Genomic DNA, 18,782 nt, shown 5'->3' on the forward strand with positions numbered 1-18,782 from the left:
ATTCCAACACAAATCTTTACTAACAAATCAGGTTGTTGGGCGGTAGAATAAAGCTTAAGTATAATTTGTTATTTACAGTTTTCAAAGTCATATACAAATCCCCATGTTCTGAGTGCTAAACTCTTATGCCCCATACATATGTTGTTTGTTTTATTAGACTACATGTGAATGAAAAGAACAGCTGTGACCTCCCCTTGTACGTTGAAAGGGCTCTGATAAAAAAACAAACAAATTCTCTTTAAGAAAAAAAATCTTAATTTGAATTCTTTCATTCTGCATGTGTAAGGACCCACGGAATTAGTGCACATTTTCATTACATTCAAAATTAACAGTCAAAAGGCAGCTAAGGTAGAATTCCACACCTGTTTGTTTTCAGTTTTGGAGTTATCTCTTAATATTTCAGTTACAGTGCATAGCTCACCACCACTGTTTTCTAATCTAGGGCCAGACTCATTGTAAACTCATAGGACGTTCATGTAAGCCTCTACCTGGACTGAAACTGTGAGTTCAAGTTATGCCATTTCCTCTTTGTGCAACCTTCGATTACCTAAAATATGCTATTAAAATTATTTTTCTCTTTCCATACATATTTTAACAATTCTTTGTTGGATTGTGTGTGATTTTTTAACTGTAATCATTAAGCTGATGCAAGTATTTAGCTTATTTTAATAAATTCACTAAAATTACTGTATCTGCAATGCAGGCTTATGTTGGTTTTATTACACCAAATGATTTGTTCCAAAAAGGAATAGATAAAGGTATACAAAAAATGGGTGTGTATCACCCATTGTTAAACTAAAGCAAAGCCCTATATATAGACTTATAAAATTTAGCTTAAGTCGGTAAACGAAGTAATTAATCAGTATAAGTTTTGAATGCAACTAAAATATAACGATACACATATTTCACTGTTCAGCACTCACAGCAATTATCGATCACCATCCCTTCTCTGTGCCTCCTGGACTGTGCCACCTTTTTTCCCTGGAAAATACAAATCTTCAAATACAAGCACAAGTATTTGTGAGAATATAACAACAACAAAACAAAACAAAACAAGACCTCTGAACTCAGCTGGAGATGGAGGCTGCCGCCTTCCCATCAAGATGGTGTTGATCAGCTTGCCTTTCTGTAAGGCAGCTGCTTGCAGCTTCTGCTAAGCTGGCACTTGGTATGGGACGTGGAAGAGAAGAGGTACAGGTGCTGGGACAGAAGTCTGAAGCAGGGAACATTGTAGTTTGTTTTATGGTGGGGGGGAGGTAAGGAAGGAAAATGCAATCAAACAATTGATTTGTGACTCACTGGCACTGCATATTTTCTTTGCCTCGTTCTTGGCCTGTGCAAGTTTGATGATCTCTGTTTTTTGGTCTTCTTCCACGTACTTCCATTGCTGTCTAAGCTTTCCCATGTGTCAAATGACCCAAATGTTTCTCCTCCACTGACTGACTTCCAATTTGACTGAGCTACTCCTGTGATTAACAGACAAGAGGTATGTGAATAGTGTGCATTTTCAATAAATTCTGCAGCTCATTGAAAACTAAAAATTAATAAAAACATTTTTAACATTTAGGTAGTAGAAGAGATTGATTTAGTGTCTACTAATTTTGTTAATTTTCATATGTAATCACATTTAAAGAAATTGAAATTATATGATGAATAACTGAAGTCTGTTACAGAATCTCTCATTTTTAAGACTAGTAACAGAAAATTTGTTCATGCTTGCTGCATCACTGCCTGAACAGACAAAGGAACAGGCAAAGAAAGAGAGCAGAACATAGTTGTAGCTGGCTGTGCTCATGTAATCCAAATATTTAATAGCCGAATGTTCCTAACAATAAATAAGCAATAATAGTCTACTCTGTATCAAAGGATATATTTGAACTCCCTGGGCAAGTTTTGGCTTAAGCTTATGAGGCATGTGGTAGTTGAAAGGAAATACACAAATAAAAGATAAACATTTTCTGAATTATTTTATCAACAAAGGGGAGGGGATGGGGCAGGAATGACCTACACTGTTCTGTACTTTGTTCTTGAAACAAGCAGAGTAACTTCCCCTGAAGCACACACGGTGAACCGCACAGTTCGTGACAAGGTACCAGGCCTGGCCAGAAACCCAGATCAGCTCAGTGTGCCCACTTGGAGTCCCATAATGCCAGCAGGCACATTAGCTTAACGCTCAAAGGAGTGACAAGAATGTATTTATCCAGCCATGAGGAAAGTGCAGTAAATCTCTCTGTGTCATTCTCCCCCATATTCTTCAAACAGTTACATAAACCCAACCCACGTTTCCCTTTTACTATGTGGCAAATATAATCCTCTCCCTTTAAAAAAAAAAAAAATCTGAATCTCAAATAACATTAAATAATTTGCAGGAATGATTAATAGTTCTGCTGACTGGTAAAAATCTGGTTACAGCAGCTAGGGTATAATGGCTTTTTAGGAGCAGGATAAAGTTTATTTGATTTTCCGTAACTGAGTGTCCTCAGTTGAACTTACCAGCCCTTTGCTGTGTGAGGATTATAACTCACGCTGCAGTTGGATCAGCCTCCATTTCTATTTTTAGTGCCGATCTTGCTCCTTATTTAGTCCTGATTGCATAGCCAGAACTGCATTCTCAGCAGCTCAGTGAAAAGCCTGCCTGTTCCATTTTATAACTTTTCCAGACAAAAAGATGGGAAGCCTGTAGCTTTCCAAACAGTCTTATTTTAGGAGCTTGCAATACGATACAGTCCAAAACCCAAGGGCCACATGAATCCCTGCTGAAATACTATTGACTTTCCTGGAGTTTTACACAGCAAAAATTTGGCTGCTTCTAAGTTAACCAGGATATCTAAAAAAATAATAATACTAAAAAAAACAAAACCAAAAAACAACCCCCCAAAAAACCTTATTCACCTTAAATACTTAAAATATATTTATAGAAACAGTAATACACATCTGGATCAAATTCTCCAGAAAACATTTTATCCTCCTTAGATTCATAGTTTATAAATCCAGTTCATGGAGGCAACTACTAGCCAAAAAAGAAATAAACAAGGAAAAATGGAAAATGTTGGTTTTAAAGAATCTCTTAGCAGGGATGACCACACAGAAATAATTTTCTGCCACTCAATTAAAACCATAAGAACATTTTTGGGTTTGAACAAAGTTTTCCCACTTCAGCAAGGAGTTGCTGTAATTCTGTCAGAATCAGCTACAGTGCTTCACCTTCACTTCTAGGATTTGTTTCTGGAATATCTCCTTAGTCATATATACTTAGGAAGCTTTATTTCCATGTGTTGCACAGAAGTGCATGACTAAAAACCAAGATTAAGATGATCAAGGCCATTGTGAGGCTGTAAACACACAAAATGTAAAAACAATACTCTGATAATACATGTAAAATATATTTTTATCTACATGTACTGAAATACATTGTCAGTAAGGGATGTTATTTCCATTCGTAAAGACACTTTGCATCTTACTACACGTTGAAACTACACATTACTCCACTGCTATTCCTAACCCGAGATGCATGCACAGATCTCTCCTGGATGTAATCCTAAACCCTTGCTCTCCCAACCTGCCATAAATCGCTAAGAAATTGTTATGCCGGTCAGGCAGTGATCACTGAATTCAGCCATCTTTATTGCACATGTAAGGATATCCAGCACTCCTCCTGCAGTGGGGAGACTGATTGTGGACGGAAATTTCCCTCAACTGCCCGTTTTCAGGCTGCTGACTAGCCCTTTTATGCCACACTGAGAACACAAAGGCAGATTTAAAAGAAAATTAACTGGAGGAGTAAAGAATTAAAATCAGTGAAGGGAAGGATGGATTAATATATTCTCATTGTAAATTCAGTAATTTAATTAGCCCTCAGTCAAACACTGGACAAATTACAAAGCCAATACAAAACAGAAGGGCCATAAAAATTATGTATTCAGCAGGTCTGAATTTGCGTATTCTGTGTTCCCCAAATATCCTATTAATTCTGTGAAAATGGAGGGTATTCCAAATACATTAAGTCAAGTTCTCTATCTTGATTTAAATGACACAGCACTTCAGACAGAGAGAAGCTGAATGCCACGGGAAGTACTCAAGATCACTATCTCAAAGGCAGGAGGTCAGAAACTGAAAGGGCTGGAAGTTATTAACCAAAAACAAAAGACCCAAGTACTTGAAAGCCTGTTCATCCTAGCTGCTACCAGAAACATTGTACCCTTGTATCCTAAATGGAGACTACTGAAATTTGGGTATTTGAGATATGGAGTGTCTTGGCTGTGCTTCTCAATGTGACACACAAAGGTGAAACTCTAGCACATTTAGATAAATATAATCAAAAAATACTGGCACTGAGGTGCCAATGCTTAAATCACGGCAATGGAATCATGAGGTGTATGCCTATAAATTAGGAAGAAAAATTTAAGCATGACCATTCTAACACAAAGTATTTAAGAACAGAGCTTCATTGTTGAAGAGACATGGAGGCCACTCAGATTTTTTTCCAAGATTACACTGAAAGAGACTGAACTGCACATGAAATCGTTCAGAAAATGCCTAAAAATATAACATAGCCGGAGACTATGCTAAGTTCCTTTGAGCCCTTTTCAAGAAGAGGCTTTTGTGTTTATGCATGGCAGAGGAGCCCAAGAAGTTGATGGTAAGTTGCAAGGGGCCAAGACATAGCGTGGAAGTCTCTATACCTTTACAAGAATATGTCATGTTCCAGGAAGGCTTGGAGAAATCTTCCACGGGGAGACTCTATATCTAACAACAAAACTTAGAGGAAACATCTTAAGGAATCATGACAAGATTTTCTCTAGCAAGCCCCTGGCACGGACTTTCTTACAAAACACCATAGTATAGTGCAAAAAGTACACAACTACATTCTGGACATAATTTTTAATAATAAAAGTGACTGCTGAATCCATTTGGAGGACATACTAATCTAAGTGTACATAGCTTTGTTTGTAATTCAACACTATAAAAAGTCCCCTAACAAATGATGAGTATTTTGTGTTTGATGTAATAACTATTTCAGTATTTTCAGTTAGGAGTGACCAGTTCTGTGTTTTGAGTTAGGAAATGTGCATAACATTAAAATAAAATTATTCAAGTGCCATTTTAAATCAAAATGAAGTAGGTCACTTTGAAGTCAGCTTTGATGGACAGTTTTGTTGGGTTTGTTTTTTGTGTTTTTTTTTTAAATGAAAGCATGAGTCTGTTCCCTCAGTACCACTTAATCACTGGTAACTTTCATGAAGAGCAAACAAAAGGCCTCTTTTATTTATCCATTATGCTCCTAAGAGGTGAGAACAGCTTGATGCAAATGAAAATCATTAAAGCATTCTGCACTACCATTAACTGTCTGAATATCTGTCTATGCAAATATAGCACATAACCCAGTGAAACTACAGCCTTGTGACCTTCTGCATTGAAAATCTATGCCTTATGACTCTCTTAACTCAATAGTTAAAATACTCTCTATGACGTGCCTTTGTTTAAGTGCTTGGTTTGGATGGCCATTACACAGAAACATATTCAGTTTCAGATACCCCTTCACCCAGACTGGGCAAGGGGTAACATCAGAGGTATCTGATTTCTAACAGTGCTACAGTATGAATAATAAGCTAAAATGTGATTGCCCAGATCTGATCCTGCATGCAATTACACCCATAACTTCACTCAAATGAGTAGTTCCATTTAAGACAAAATGAACATATAATAATGCAAAACTATAAGTGGTTTGTAGGATTAGAGGCCTGATTAGATATAAAACCTACTGACCCAATTCTTCAGAACTTTGTCCTTTGTGTAGCCATTTATGCCCAAGCAAAAGGCATACAGAACACTGCTATTCTCTCTAAGTAGCACGCCACCTAACCTACAAAGAGGGGGGAATGTACTGATAGTCCTTCAACAGCAGTACCTAGCAACAGAAATGCAACAGAACTGCATTCTTAATAGTTTTAACCAGAGACATACTTACGATAGCTCAGACAGCAGGTTACAGGCGGCCATTCATTGCTGTTCAGTCTGTCTTTCTCCTTGGTGAAATTTAGGTCATTCAGCAGGCACAAATTTTCATCTGCTGCTTAAGAGCTTTTCTAGAACTAAGTCTTGGCAGAGGTTATGGGTATCTCCCCCTCCTCTGGCACACGTACCTTTGTTGCATACTCTTATGTAGCAGCAGACTGGTTAGGACACTGCATTATTCAACAGCTGCTGAAGAGGAAATAGTAGATTGGATTCTAGGCCTTCCATGGCTCGAAAGACACCAAACCTGTCTTGTGCCTCCTAGAGGAGTGCCCCTATCAGCAGGTGGTTGCATGTGAAGCATCTCTTACCTCCAGCTTCAGTTTAGTCAATCAGTACTGAGGAATGGAAGACTTAGAGGCCAAAAAGATTAAGGAAGCTTTACTCTCCTAGGCCTGCTTATGTTTTTTCATTAAACAGTAATGATACAGCTCACATACATAGTGCTGAGTGCAGGTACTAAGGACTCTTAAGCAAATGCCTTTATTACTCATTTATTTGGATGTTATAAAAAGTAATTAATGTATTTGAAGAACTTAGAAAAGAAAGAAAGCAGTGGAACTGAATACCCTTAAAAATCTTGTTCTGAATCACAGAAACGTGGTGGGAAGACACACACAAGTGGAGTGCTGTAATTGATGGCTACCAACTTTTCAGAAGGGATAGGCAAGGAAGGAGAGGTGGCGGGGTGGCCCTCTATGTTAGGGGCAGTTTTGAATGTCTAGAACTTAACAGTGTGAATGACAGTGTTGAGTGTGTATGGATAAGAATTAAGGGGAAGGCCAACAAGGCAGACATCGTGATGGGAGTTTGTTATAGACCCCCTAATCAGGATGTAGAATCTGATGAAGTGTTCTATAAGCAGCTGGCAGAGGTCTCACGATCATTTGCCCTTGTTCTTGTGGGGGACTTCAACTTCCCAGATGTCTGCTGGAAATATAACACAGCAGAGAGGGAACAGTCCCGGAGGTTCCTGGAGCATGTGGAAGACAACTTCCTAACACAGCTGGTGAAGGAACCAACTAGGGGAAGTGCCCTACTGGACCTACTGTTTGTTAACAGAGAAGGTCTTGTGGGGGATGTAAAGGTTGGAGGTTGTCTTGGGCACAGTGACCATGAAATGATAGAGTTTTCAATTCTTGGTGAAGCAAGGCGGGGAGCCAGCAGAACTGCCACCTTGGATTTCCAAAGGGCAGACTTTAGCCTGTTTAGGAGCATGGTCAAGAGTGTCCCTTGGGAGGCAGTTTTGAAGAGCAAAGGTGCCCGGGAAGGCTGGTCATACTTCAAGCAGGTGCTCTTGGATGCACAGGAGAAGGCCATCCCCATGTCTCGAAAAGCGAGCCGACGGGGAAGAAGGCCAGCCTGGCTAAATAGAGAGCTTTGGCTGGACCTCAGGAAAAAAAAGGAAGGCTTACATTCTCTGGAAAAGGGGGTTGGCAACTTATGAGGATTATCAAGATATAACAAAGCTATGTAGGGGGAAAATTAGAAGGGCCAAAGCTCAATCAGAACTCAGCTTGGCCACTGCAGTTAAAGACAATAAGAAGAGATTCTTTCAGTATATCAATAGAAAAAGGAAGACCAGGGAAAATGTAGGCCCACTGATGAATGAGACGGGTGCCCTAGTGGTGGAAGACACAGAGAAGGCAGAGTTACTGAATGCCTTCTTTACTTCGGTCTTCACTGCTAAAGCTGTCTCTCATGAATCCCATACCCTGGAGGCAAGGGGGAAGGTCTGGAGAGAGGAAGATTTTCCCTCAGTTGAGGAGGACTGGGTCAGAGACCACTTGGCCAATCTGGACATTCATAAGTCCATGGACCCTGACGGGATGCACCCACGAGTGCTGAGAGAGCTGGCAGATGTTATTGCTTGGCCACTCTCCATTGTCTTTGCAAGGTCATGGGGAACAGGAGAGGTGCCTGAGGACTGGAGGAAGGCTGACATCACTCCAATCTTCAAAAAAGGCAAGAAGGAGGACCCAGGGAACTACAGACCGGTTAGTTTCACCTCTGTCCCTGGGAAGGTAATGGAGCGACTCATTCTGGATGTTATCTCCAAACATGTTGAGGAACAGGAAGTTATTGGAAGTGGTCAACATGGATTTACCAAGGGTAAATCATGCTTGACCAATCTGATAGCTTTCTATGATGTTATAACTGGTTGGCTGGATGAGGGGAGAGCCGTAGATGTCATCTACCTTGACTTTAGCAAGGCTTTTGACACTGTCTCCCATTACATCCTCATTAGGAAGCTGAGGAAGTATGGGCTAGATGAGGTGACGGTGAGGTGGATTGAGAGCTGTCTGTGTGACAGAACTCAGAGGGTTGTGATCAGCGGCATAGAGTCTAGTTGGAGGCCTGTAAGCAGTGGTGTCCCCCAGGGGCCAATACTCAGTCCAATTTTGTTCAGTATATTCATTAATGACCTGGATGTTGGGACAGAGTGTATCCTCAGCAAGTTCGCTGATGATACCAAACTGGGAGGAGTGGCTGACACCCCAGAGGGCCATGCTGCCATTCAGCATGACCTGGACAGGCTGGAGAGCTGGGCAGAGACGAACCTAATGAGGTTCAACAAAAGCAAGTGCAAGGTCCTGCACCTGGAGAGGAAGAATGCTAAGCACCAGTATAGGTTAGGGGTGGACCTGCTGGGAAGTAGTTCTGAGGAGAAGGATCTGGGGGTCCTTGTAGACAGTAAATTATCCATGAGCCAAAAATGTGCCCTTGTTGCCAAAAAGGCCAATGGAATCCTGGGCTGCATAGGGAAGAGTGTGGCCAGTAGGTCGAAGGAGGTCATTCTCCCCCTCTACTCCGCACTGGTGAGGCCACAACTGGAATACTGGGCTCCCCAGTTCAAGAGGGACAGGGAACTGCTGGAGCGAGTCCAGCGAAGGGCAACTAAGATGATTGAGGGACTGGAGTATCTCCCTTATGAGGAAAGGCTGAGAGAGCTGGGACTCTCTAGCCTGGAGAAGAGAAGGCTGAGGGGAGACCTTATTAATGTTTACAAGTATCTAAAGGGTGGGTTGAAGGAGGATGGTGCCAGACTCTTTTCAATGGTTCCCAGTGACAGGACGAGGGGCAATGGGCACAAGTTGGAACATAGGAAGTTCCGTTCAAATACACGGAAAAACTTCCTTATGGTAAGCGTGACAGAACACTGGAACAGGCTGCCCAGGGAGGCTGTGGAGTCCCCTTCTCTGGAGATTTTCAAGACCCGCCTGGATGCAGTCCTGAGTAATGTGCTCTAGGGAATCCTGCTTTAGCAGGAGAGTTGGACTAGATGATCTCTAGAGGTCCCTTCCAACTCTGAAGATTCTGTGATTCTGTGAATTTGGCGCATTGGAACATTATAAAAGCCTTATCTGAGACACTGCTGCTCTGCCTATATTGTTTAGTAAAATGGTACCAAGGAATAAGCCTGAACACCAGGCTGCTCATCACCGACGCTGTTAAGCTGCTAACATGCTCTGTGGCAGTTTAGGCCCATAACAACTAGAACCATCTGAAACTGTGCTCCCACACTGCTCAGGGGACAGCATTTGGATGCAGAGGGACATAGCAGTCTCTCTATCCCTTTTTTGTTTCACAGTATAGATGTAATATATGGTAAGGAACATTACAAAGAAGCCAATGAGGAAATTATGAATCCTACTGTCACAGTACAGTTCATGTCAAATCATTTGGCATTTTTAAATCTTTGAAGTAGCAGTGTTATCATTTTATACATGATTAAATTAAAATAAGCTTTAAAAGTTTTGGTTTTATTAGGGACATAGAAATAAATTATGCTAACAACAATACAATATTTACAGAAACATTGTGCCTCTAACATGCTCATTCATCTCGTTTTCTGTTAGAAGATAAGAAATAAAGGGCGTATTTCCAGGTAGTGCACTTTATTCCTTTTGGCAACTACTGCTGTATTTTCTCTTTATCTAAGCGAAATTTACTTCTAAACAGAGCTATGTAATTTAAAAAATACTAATACTTTCAAAGTGTGATAAAAGACAAAGCTGCTCTGGGTAAGCTTGAAAAACATGCATGCTGTTGATTTCTTTTGTTTAAAATAAGCAATTTCTGAAGTACCGCAGGCAAAAAGCAATTCTGTGCCAGTCAGGAAAAGAAGAAATTAGGGAAATGGCTAGTAATATCATGATGGAGCAGTAAGAGAAACTTAGGTTACTAGTAGTAACCTAAGTGAAATCTTTATCACAAACCAGGTTTAAAAAGTTGCAGCCAGAACATGTGGTCTTTAAACATGTATTTTTTTTTCTCGAATAACAACTAAGAAAAGGTGGAGATTTTTTTGGGTACAAAATTCATTTCCTTTTCAAACAAACAGATATTAAAAAAAAATACCTTAGTGATTTAAAACGCTTATTCATTACAGTACAAAAATACAGTGTGGTTTTTAATGTGTACCTAAAGATTCACCCAGAATCGCCACCATAACTGCTATCTTTAGACAACGATGAAGAAAACAATCAGGGGGTGCAGGAAAGGTATTGTCTAATGAAAGACATACCCACTTTTCTCAAAGCACAAGAGGTCTCGGCACTGGCAATTCTTGTTTGAATGTCCAGTCCTAATACCTTATTTCAGAATGATATTGTTTTGCAGACAAGCCCGCAACTACATTTGATTTATTGACTGATTCTCTTCTGTTTCCTTTTAAAGATAAAGAATGTGTTTAAAGCTGAGTGTGAGAATGTGATCACTTCTTGGAAAGCTCTCTTCCCTCTCTGAAGGGAGAAACTCTTTCAAAGTTATTTTTACAGCATAATCATTTCCTATTTTTCCCTGCGTATTTAGTACTTCCACTCAACAACCATTTTCTTTGAAAAAAGCATGGCCTAATGTGAACACATCACTTAATTATTAGGGAAAAAAAAATAGGTCAAAAGCCTAAGTCCGGTCCTCAGAAAAACAGCCACACAAAATACTGACTCCACAAAATAGCTTAAAAAGTAGCACAGGAAAAGGAAGGTGGAGGTGCAGTGGGTGAGGAAACTGGAATATGGCATAGTACTTAATACTTTACAGATTTTGGGGACAGTGATGTTTAATCTTATTAGCCAAGACATCAAGTTCCTGCTTTTGGAGGAAAACAAGTATCACTGATTTTCTAACTAAAGCAGCTGCATGATTACTCAAGAGACAGCAGGAAACATGCACTGTATTATAACAGAATCCAGCCTCAGTCACTTAACTGCACAGCTTCCAGACAGAATGTATCCAATTTCTATATTTGACTAGGTCCATACGCAACACACCCAGTTTTCCTCCCAAGAATCATGGTGTCTTTCCTTTCAATCCTTCCTAACTTCATTTAACATATCACATTAGATTAGCAGATCTACTCTATAAATTTGCTTTCTTCCCAAGTTTGTATCTCCAACTATACCTATCTCATGCTTTGAAATATAAAACAATCAATATACTGTTAAGAAAATCAATTTTATTTACAAGACTCCAAAATTGCTGCGGTAGATCTGTGTGCTGGTGGAGCCTGCATTTTCAGTGTCATCCTTTAGTAGATACTACTAGAATTGGTAGATTAATATTAATAACAATGATGACTACAAAAATAATATCTCAATATATAATAATAATTATAATATAATACCATCCCTTCAACACGAGTACTGAGCAAAAAAGAAGACTAGCAAAAAGTGCTCAGTAAGTGAACATTTTTGCAACTAGGTTTCAGTAGTCATAACATTAGTTTTTTAAACATCTAGATAAGAGCACTACCTTTGAAATTCTAAACTACACTAAACTTAATTTCAGGCAAAGCAAGCCTGAAAATGTTAGCCTTAAAGGACAACAAAATACTAGGTAATATTTAGCTTACAATAAACCAAACAACAACGCTTTCCCCAAAAGCCAGAAGAAAATACAGTCCAAAGGAAATCTTTACATATTACGTAACTCAATTTTAGCAAAGTATTTGGTACTGTCATGAAACCTCAAAAATCACTCAGAGTGTGTTGGATAGATTACAATGCTGAATGAGAGGTACAAGGACACGAGGACTGCGTAAAAATTCTGAAGCTTAAGGGAAACAGTGACTATTGTAGGGCTCAAGATAAAACTGAAAACTGACAGCAAATACAAGAATCCTAGCAAAAAGGACAAGTAGCAACCTATCTATACATGTGGTGCCACAGGAACTGTTGTGAGGCTTGTTTTATCTGACATTTTCATTAATCCCTGAGAGGCCACAATGTGGACAACTTTGAGGACACTGAGATACCTCGAAGTAACTTAGTGTGACTAAAATGCAGCCAGAAAACAGTAAAATGAAATTGACTACAAGAAAAAGCAAGCTACTGCTATGGAAAAGACTGAAAGAAATATTCTGGAACGGATTCTGGTATATATTCAATAGGATGGAAATACCCCAAAGGCATAATATTTGTAAAGGATCTAAGGATAACAAGCAAGCAGAAACTACAAATAGATTTGTAACAGAGTACCAACAAAGAAACTAATTTAGATTTTACTTGCATATTTGGAAGTGCTGTATCCTGGAGCAGGAAGGTAGCATTTTCTCTATATACAGCTGTAAGGCAGACTGCAGAACATTTTATTTGTGGACGACCAACAAAGTCCTTCAAGTCTCTTGGTGGACCGGACATTAATAGCCTCAAGTAATTAATTCTGCCCTACGCATGGAGATCATATGGATGCCTGAAACAAAGTAGAAAACGCTATTTGGACATAAACCATACATTCTTCATCCATGCTCTTTACAACCATGCCTGGAATTCACCAGTGAGTTCTAGGCATATTACAAGAAAGACCTCCGCAAATTGGATGGAATTCACATAAAAATAACAGAAATTCTTTGGGAGCTGAAAAGAATCAAAAGGAAATGTTACAAACCTAAACAAGTGTTACCTTACTTGCTCAAAATAAGCAAGTAAGAAGTTCAAAATGTTTTTTTCTTAACATCCATTTTGTTCCGGAAAATTATTTCAAAGGAACAAACCTGAAGGAGGAAAAATAATTATTTGAGGCAATAAAAGGTCATATATACATGACACAACAATTAGGAACTGAAAGATTTAGACAATACAGGAAACATAGACTGAGTTCTAAACTATAGGTAATTGACCTAATAGAAGAAAATAGTAGGCATCTGAAACCGCAGCATAAAGTATGTGTTCATATATTACAGGGACCAGTACTGACAGAGATGGACAAAACATTTAATGGACCTCTGCCATCTCTAATCTAATCTTAAAACATTTTAAGTTTACTCTTATGGCGACACTCCTCTCTTTTTGGATAACAGATGGCTGTTTGTGATCTACATATTGGACTGAGGCTTCTTTCACTTTGTCTGATGCATGAATGAGGAATACCTCCCATAAATCAGACAGAAAAAAATAGAGCATCTAAAATTTAGTGGATTTCACCACTTACCATACAGCCCTATTTCTGTAATTCATTCACAGAAACACAGTTCATATTTTAAAACAACAAAAAATCAAATAACAACCACATACTCATGTATATTTGGCTACATAAGTTATAGGAGACTTGACAGGGATTTTGGCAGTTATAGTACTTGAAAATTTTCCATCAAGGAATCTTTTTAATTACTTACTATTTGAACCACTTGGGCTAACTCTCTTCACACCAGACATATTTCTCAATGGAGAGTTTCAACTAAATGCTTCAGCTATTTATCAGAACTAGAATGTGAAAGACTATGTTGTGCTTGCCTGTTTAAAAATAATTCTTACAACCACCTGAGATGCACTGTACGGAACAAAAATTTCAGAGTTTGCTAGGGATATGTACACATGTAGATATGTGCAGATATAAATTACATACACTTTTGAAGTTAATAAATCCTACACAATCACATATCCTTTCTCCTGGGAAGATGATGGAAGGATCAACCACATGTAGCCCCAACTGGCCGCTCTATTGTAAAGATAAATTAATTACTTTTATTTTTACAACAAAACCTATTCAAGCACCCAACCATTCTTCCCTTTATACTTGACAATAACTCTCAGCGTTGAACATACCATTCCCACAAAAAGTATTAATGCTCAAATGTTATAGGCCATTTCACACATTTTTCCCTTTTAAATCCATACTCAACTTTTAGAGTCATTAGACCCAAGCACTAGACAGGTTTTTTAATTACGCTGATTTAGCAATGCCACTGATAAAAACAGCTCTAGTACTATTCCTCAATTATCTAAGACTTAATCAGCTCATCTTAATAAAATTTCGTCTATGAAATTCTCATTGTCATGCATCCAATCACTAAACTTCACTTATCACTATACTGTTAACCGTTCCTCAACAATGTGTGTGTTCTTGCTATACTAAACTTAATTCCTTATGCAATCATATAAATATTTTTCTCTTGACAGCAGGTCATTCTGCATGCAGAATTCTGTCAGCACAGAACAGATCAGGAATCTCACCCTTAGAATTAAAATTAAGTGTTTACTGACCATTTCCTTACATTATACATATGCTGCTTCTCAATTAAATACACTGTCTCAATTTATAAAAAAAGTGGTACAATTCTACACCATTACACATGTAATTCTTTCTTTATTCATTTTTACATTTCAGTTTATATAAATTTCTTGAATACTTATGCGTTTTCCTGTATACTTGTTCACTGGTAGGTTTTTCTGATATACGGCAACGGCAAGACCTGAAAATATTGGGGAAAAAAAAATTGTTACTTTCAAAACAAACAAAAAATTGAATAACTTCCAAGCAAAACTTCTGTTTGAAATATAAATTGCTGAATGCAAATAAAACTGGAACAAAAATGGTCAAAGGTGGCTTTGCGTTTTCATATAAACATTATGTATGTGAATTTGTATTCACACAACTCCTTTACAAATATGAACATATACATAAGGCCACAATACGTGTTGTAACAGGGTTGCATTTTGTGCTACAGTCAAGGTTTTCTGAAACAGAAAGCAATACAATATCCATGGTATACAATGTATTTTGTACAACGATGAATGATGAAGAAAACTCATTTATCCTAATGGATAAATTGTCTGCATCGATTGGAGGAACCCACCATTGAAATGTCTGGTGAACTACATGCAATTCTTCTAGAATTTAGATCATCAGGCGTGATGACCAGGAGATATATATATATATATATATATGATGGTATACATATACACCATCATATAACCCTTTTCATAATCTCATCAATCTCCATGTTAAAACTTGCTAAAATGCTCTGCCCTGCTACTTTCACTGAGTGAAGAAATTCATTCCTCCATTGGTTAGAAACCTTCTTTCATGGCCAGTCAGTTTCCAGTTTATATCTAATCATTCTACATCAACACTGTCTTTTGGCTTAAATATTTTTTCTTCTTGCTTACTCCAAAGTTACAAATATACTTATAAAATTCACTAATATTCTCTCATCTTTTGTTTTTCTAGATGAAGCCAACTGATTTTTATCTTCTTGATAAAATAGGATTTTCACATCTATGATCATTTTCAGAACGCCACTCTGTACCTCTTCTAGTTTTAATTCATCCCTCTTGACAACTTAAAAAATAGTCCAAATAAGGTATGACCAAGATCTGGTACAATCATATTGATATATCACTTGCTTTGATAGAAATAACTCACTTCATGCAGTTTAGGATTCCAATTATCTTTTAGACCACATTGCAGGGGTAGATTCCTACTACTCTGACTCCCAGATTTTTTCTTCCGTCATGTGTGTTGTTCTAGTTCAGGGCAGAAAATTTGTAGCAATTTTAAAGTGCAAAATCTTGCCTTTCATATTCAAAAAGTTACGACATTTCTACTATTCCAATCCAAACCACATAATTCATGCTATATGATATGCCTGTTCTCCAAACTTAGGGTTACCAGGAACTTTTATTTATATGTTAATTAGGACTATGCTTAAGACATTAAATGGGTGGACTCTATCTGTAGACAATTTCCAGTTTTATAGTCCTTCTTTCAACACAATCCACTGTCATTTACATTAGCCATTCTTTACGTTATGCATCCTATTTAATTTCTCGTATGGCACTATACTGAATCTTTTTATGAAGTACAGATTAAATCTACTTCATTTCCTTTGTCAATAAATTAATTATTTTATCAAAAAAATACCCAGTTACCCCAACAAAATCTACCTTTACTACACCAAAGATTTTTTTTTAACATCTATGCCTTTGCTTATACTATGTTATAACTTGTTTCCTATGTCCCATATACTGCAACAGTTGCACATAACACCACCTTGGGCTCTCCTTCAAACACATTTGTTACTTTCCAATCACGCCGCACCATTCTTGCCCTGCTAGGTTTATTAACAGTCTTTGCTAAAAGACTGCTTTGATACTTCTAGTATTTTCAAAATGGAGACCTAGGTTAGTTTTCCCATCAGGTTTCCAGTGGCAAGACACTGTTCATGTAAGCCCGTTGCTTAAATGTGTGACTGTCATGGTTCTGACAGAACCTGACTGCGTTATGCTTCAGAGCCTATTGCCTAGCCTGTACCGATTCACTGGGAATTAAAAAAAAAATTTAAAAAAATCCTCATGAGTTAGGATCTTAAGCATTATTTCCAAAGCACATTTACCTCCACAAATGAATTCAGAAGCCTAAGTGGCACTTCAAGCATTTGCTATCCACAAGTTGCTCAATTTCTTGCTGTTCACGTGCTGTCCTTAGATTCTTATCTGATAATATCCAGACAGTACTTGACTTTCCATTGGCATGATGGGCATGCACAACGTTGCCTCAAATTCTGGCATAAGTGGGCCTAACTCCCTGAAGTATAAGCAAGGCTCGTCAGGACTCTCACATGAAGAATCCCCCTGTGTACCTTGCCTATGATGCCCCGTCTCATATGCATTCTTAAAACATGAAAGACCACCAGAAATTAATCTTTCCTAATACTTTGCATAGCTGTATTACTTCATCCATTAACCTACTGTTAAGGCACTCACGTGACATGCAGATCTGTTTTCAAATCCCGCATCGGCTCAACTTGGAAGAAAGAGCTATCTTTCCCTGTTCTTTTATCTCCCAAATAAGATAAAGGTTGTACTTGCGTACGTACCTAACTCTAGGAGAGGACTCCAAACTAAGAATCTTGAGAGAAGACTCCAGCCTTACTCCTTTGGGCAGGGGAATATTCAGTTTATACTTTCTCAGCATTTCTTGGCAGCTTCTCATTCAGTGTACCCACTTTTGTGGACTAAGAGGACTATTTCTTGCACTGAGCTTTTAGGGAGCCTTAGAGCCTAACATGAGACTATGGATTCTTACATGCGGCAAAGTATGTACAGGTTTGGCTGTCTAAAATTACAAAATGGCACCAAGTATTTGAGTCTGAAGATTTACTCTTTTTTTACCCACTTAGTCTGTGGGGCACACAGGGAAATAAACTTTCTGTGTAACGTAGACGGTCTGACTGCCTGGGCCAGGATACCAACTGGGTGGACCGCATATTACTCCTGATCCGTGTGCCCGGGTTTTCTCCCTGCAGAAAGCATGTTCCTGTAACCTGAAGAATCAGCACCTGAGAGTATGTGGGTCACACCGAGCTGTCATTCTGAAATATAGTTTAGATAAATCCAGGGAATCCTCAGACTGAGAAAGAACTCCAATATTTCAGACCACAGATCTCAGAAATACTGAACATCCTGGAAATCAATGGGAACTCAAACACGGATACAGAAGTCAGTTTTGAAGTTAAGATGCACTGTTCAAAATGTTACCTTTGTGTTATTACCAAAACTTTTATCACCAAATTCTGTTGCATTCTGATACTATAATTCCATATTTCAAAAATGTGGCTTTTCCCTGGCTCCCACCATGTTTAGTTGCTAGGTGATTCTGTGTCTGCTTATATTTGCATTTATAATCTTTTTGTGAACGGCAGATACTATTTTGTGACCAATTTTTTTAAGTAGATACATAGTACAGATTAAGAGAAAAAACTGACGTGTCTTCTGTTAAAAAAAAAAAAAGAAAAAAGGAAAGCTATATTGATTTTACAGGGAAATTCTAACTTTTAAGACAGTCATCAGTTACAATGATAACTAATACTATTAATACACATTTTTTAATTGTACAGCTGTTTAGCTGTGCATGATTAGAAGCAGTTCTATATTCAAGCTTGATTATTTTCATGCAAATACATGGCTGGCTAATGGGGAGAACAGCTGCTGCTTAGCAACTGGAGGAACAGGGAAAGGGGGTGACTTGCTTTATAACAGAAAACTGTATGAAACCTCAGAGTACCTACAGAGTTTGGAGACACCAGGGAAAATGGGTGCAAGTGCTTTCTAGCTGTGATGTCTCCTTTTGCAGTTACTGACATTCTAGGATGTCAGAATTTTCAGGTAATAAAGAATAAACTACAAGAAAATTTATATATAGTAGATGCATACACACATGTGCGTGTGAACAACAAATAAAACAAGTGCTAAAGACAAACCCTGACACAGAAGCTGAAATGGAGGAAATCCAGAAACAGGCTTTGTGTAGCGATCAACTTAAGCTACTACAGGCAGGACTGGTGGAAGAAGTGTTCTCTTTTTCTTTCTGCTGCTCAAACTCAGCCCCTGAACTTCCTCCTCCATTGTGCAAGCACAGGCTTTCACGCCCCTACATAATGAGCCAGATCAGGGACCTGATCTAGGTTAAAACTAACCCATTTTTTTTAGTTGGACCACTTTTACCTGGATCAGTTTCTGAATCCAGTTTATTATGCAGCTATT

General features: G+C 38.4%; 1 long non-coding RNA gene across 2 annotated transcripts in view; it reads right to left on the reverse strand.

The window, feature by feature from the left end:
• LOC141741072 (uncharacterized) overlaps positions 1-18,782 on the reverse strand; it is a 38,903-nt gene that overhangs the window by 16,839 nt on the left and 3,282 nt on the right. The window contains exons 2-7 of one of the 2 annotated variants that reach the window (XR_012586255.1): positions 14,648-14,710; positions 13,864-13,956; positions 12,907-13,012; positions 12,529-12,711; positions 1,300-1,466; positions 924-981 (exon numbers count right to left, since the gene is read on the reverse strand). This is a non-coding gene — a long non-coding RNA (uncharacterized LOC141741072). The remainder of the gene's footprint in view (positions 1-923; positions 982-1,299; positions 1,467-12,528; positions 12,712-12,906; positions 13,013-13,863; positions 13,957-14,647; positions 14,711-18,782) is intronic. The other variant, XR_012586254.1, reaches the window with a different exon arrangement.

Source organism: Larus michahellis, chromosome 3, assembly GCF_964199755.1.
Source record: "Larus michahellis chromosome 3, bLarMic1.1, whole genome shotgun sequence".
Classification (NCBI taxonomy): Eukaryota; Metazoa; Chordata; class Aves; order Charadriiformes; family Laridae; genus Larus; species Larus michahellis.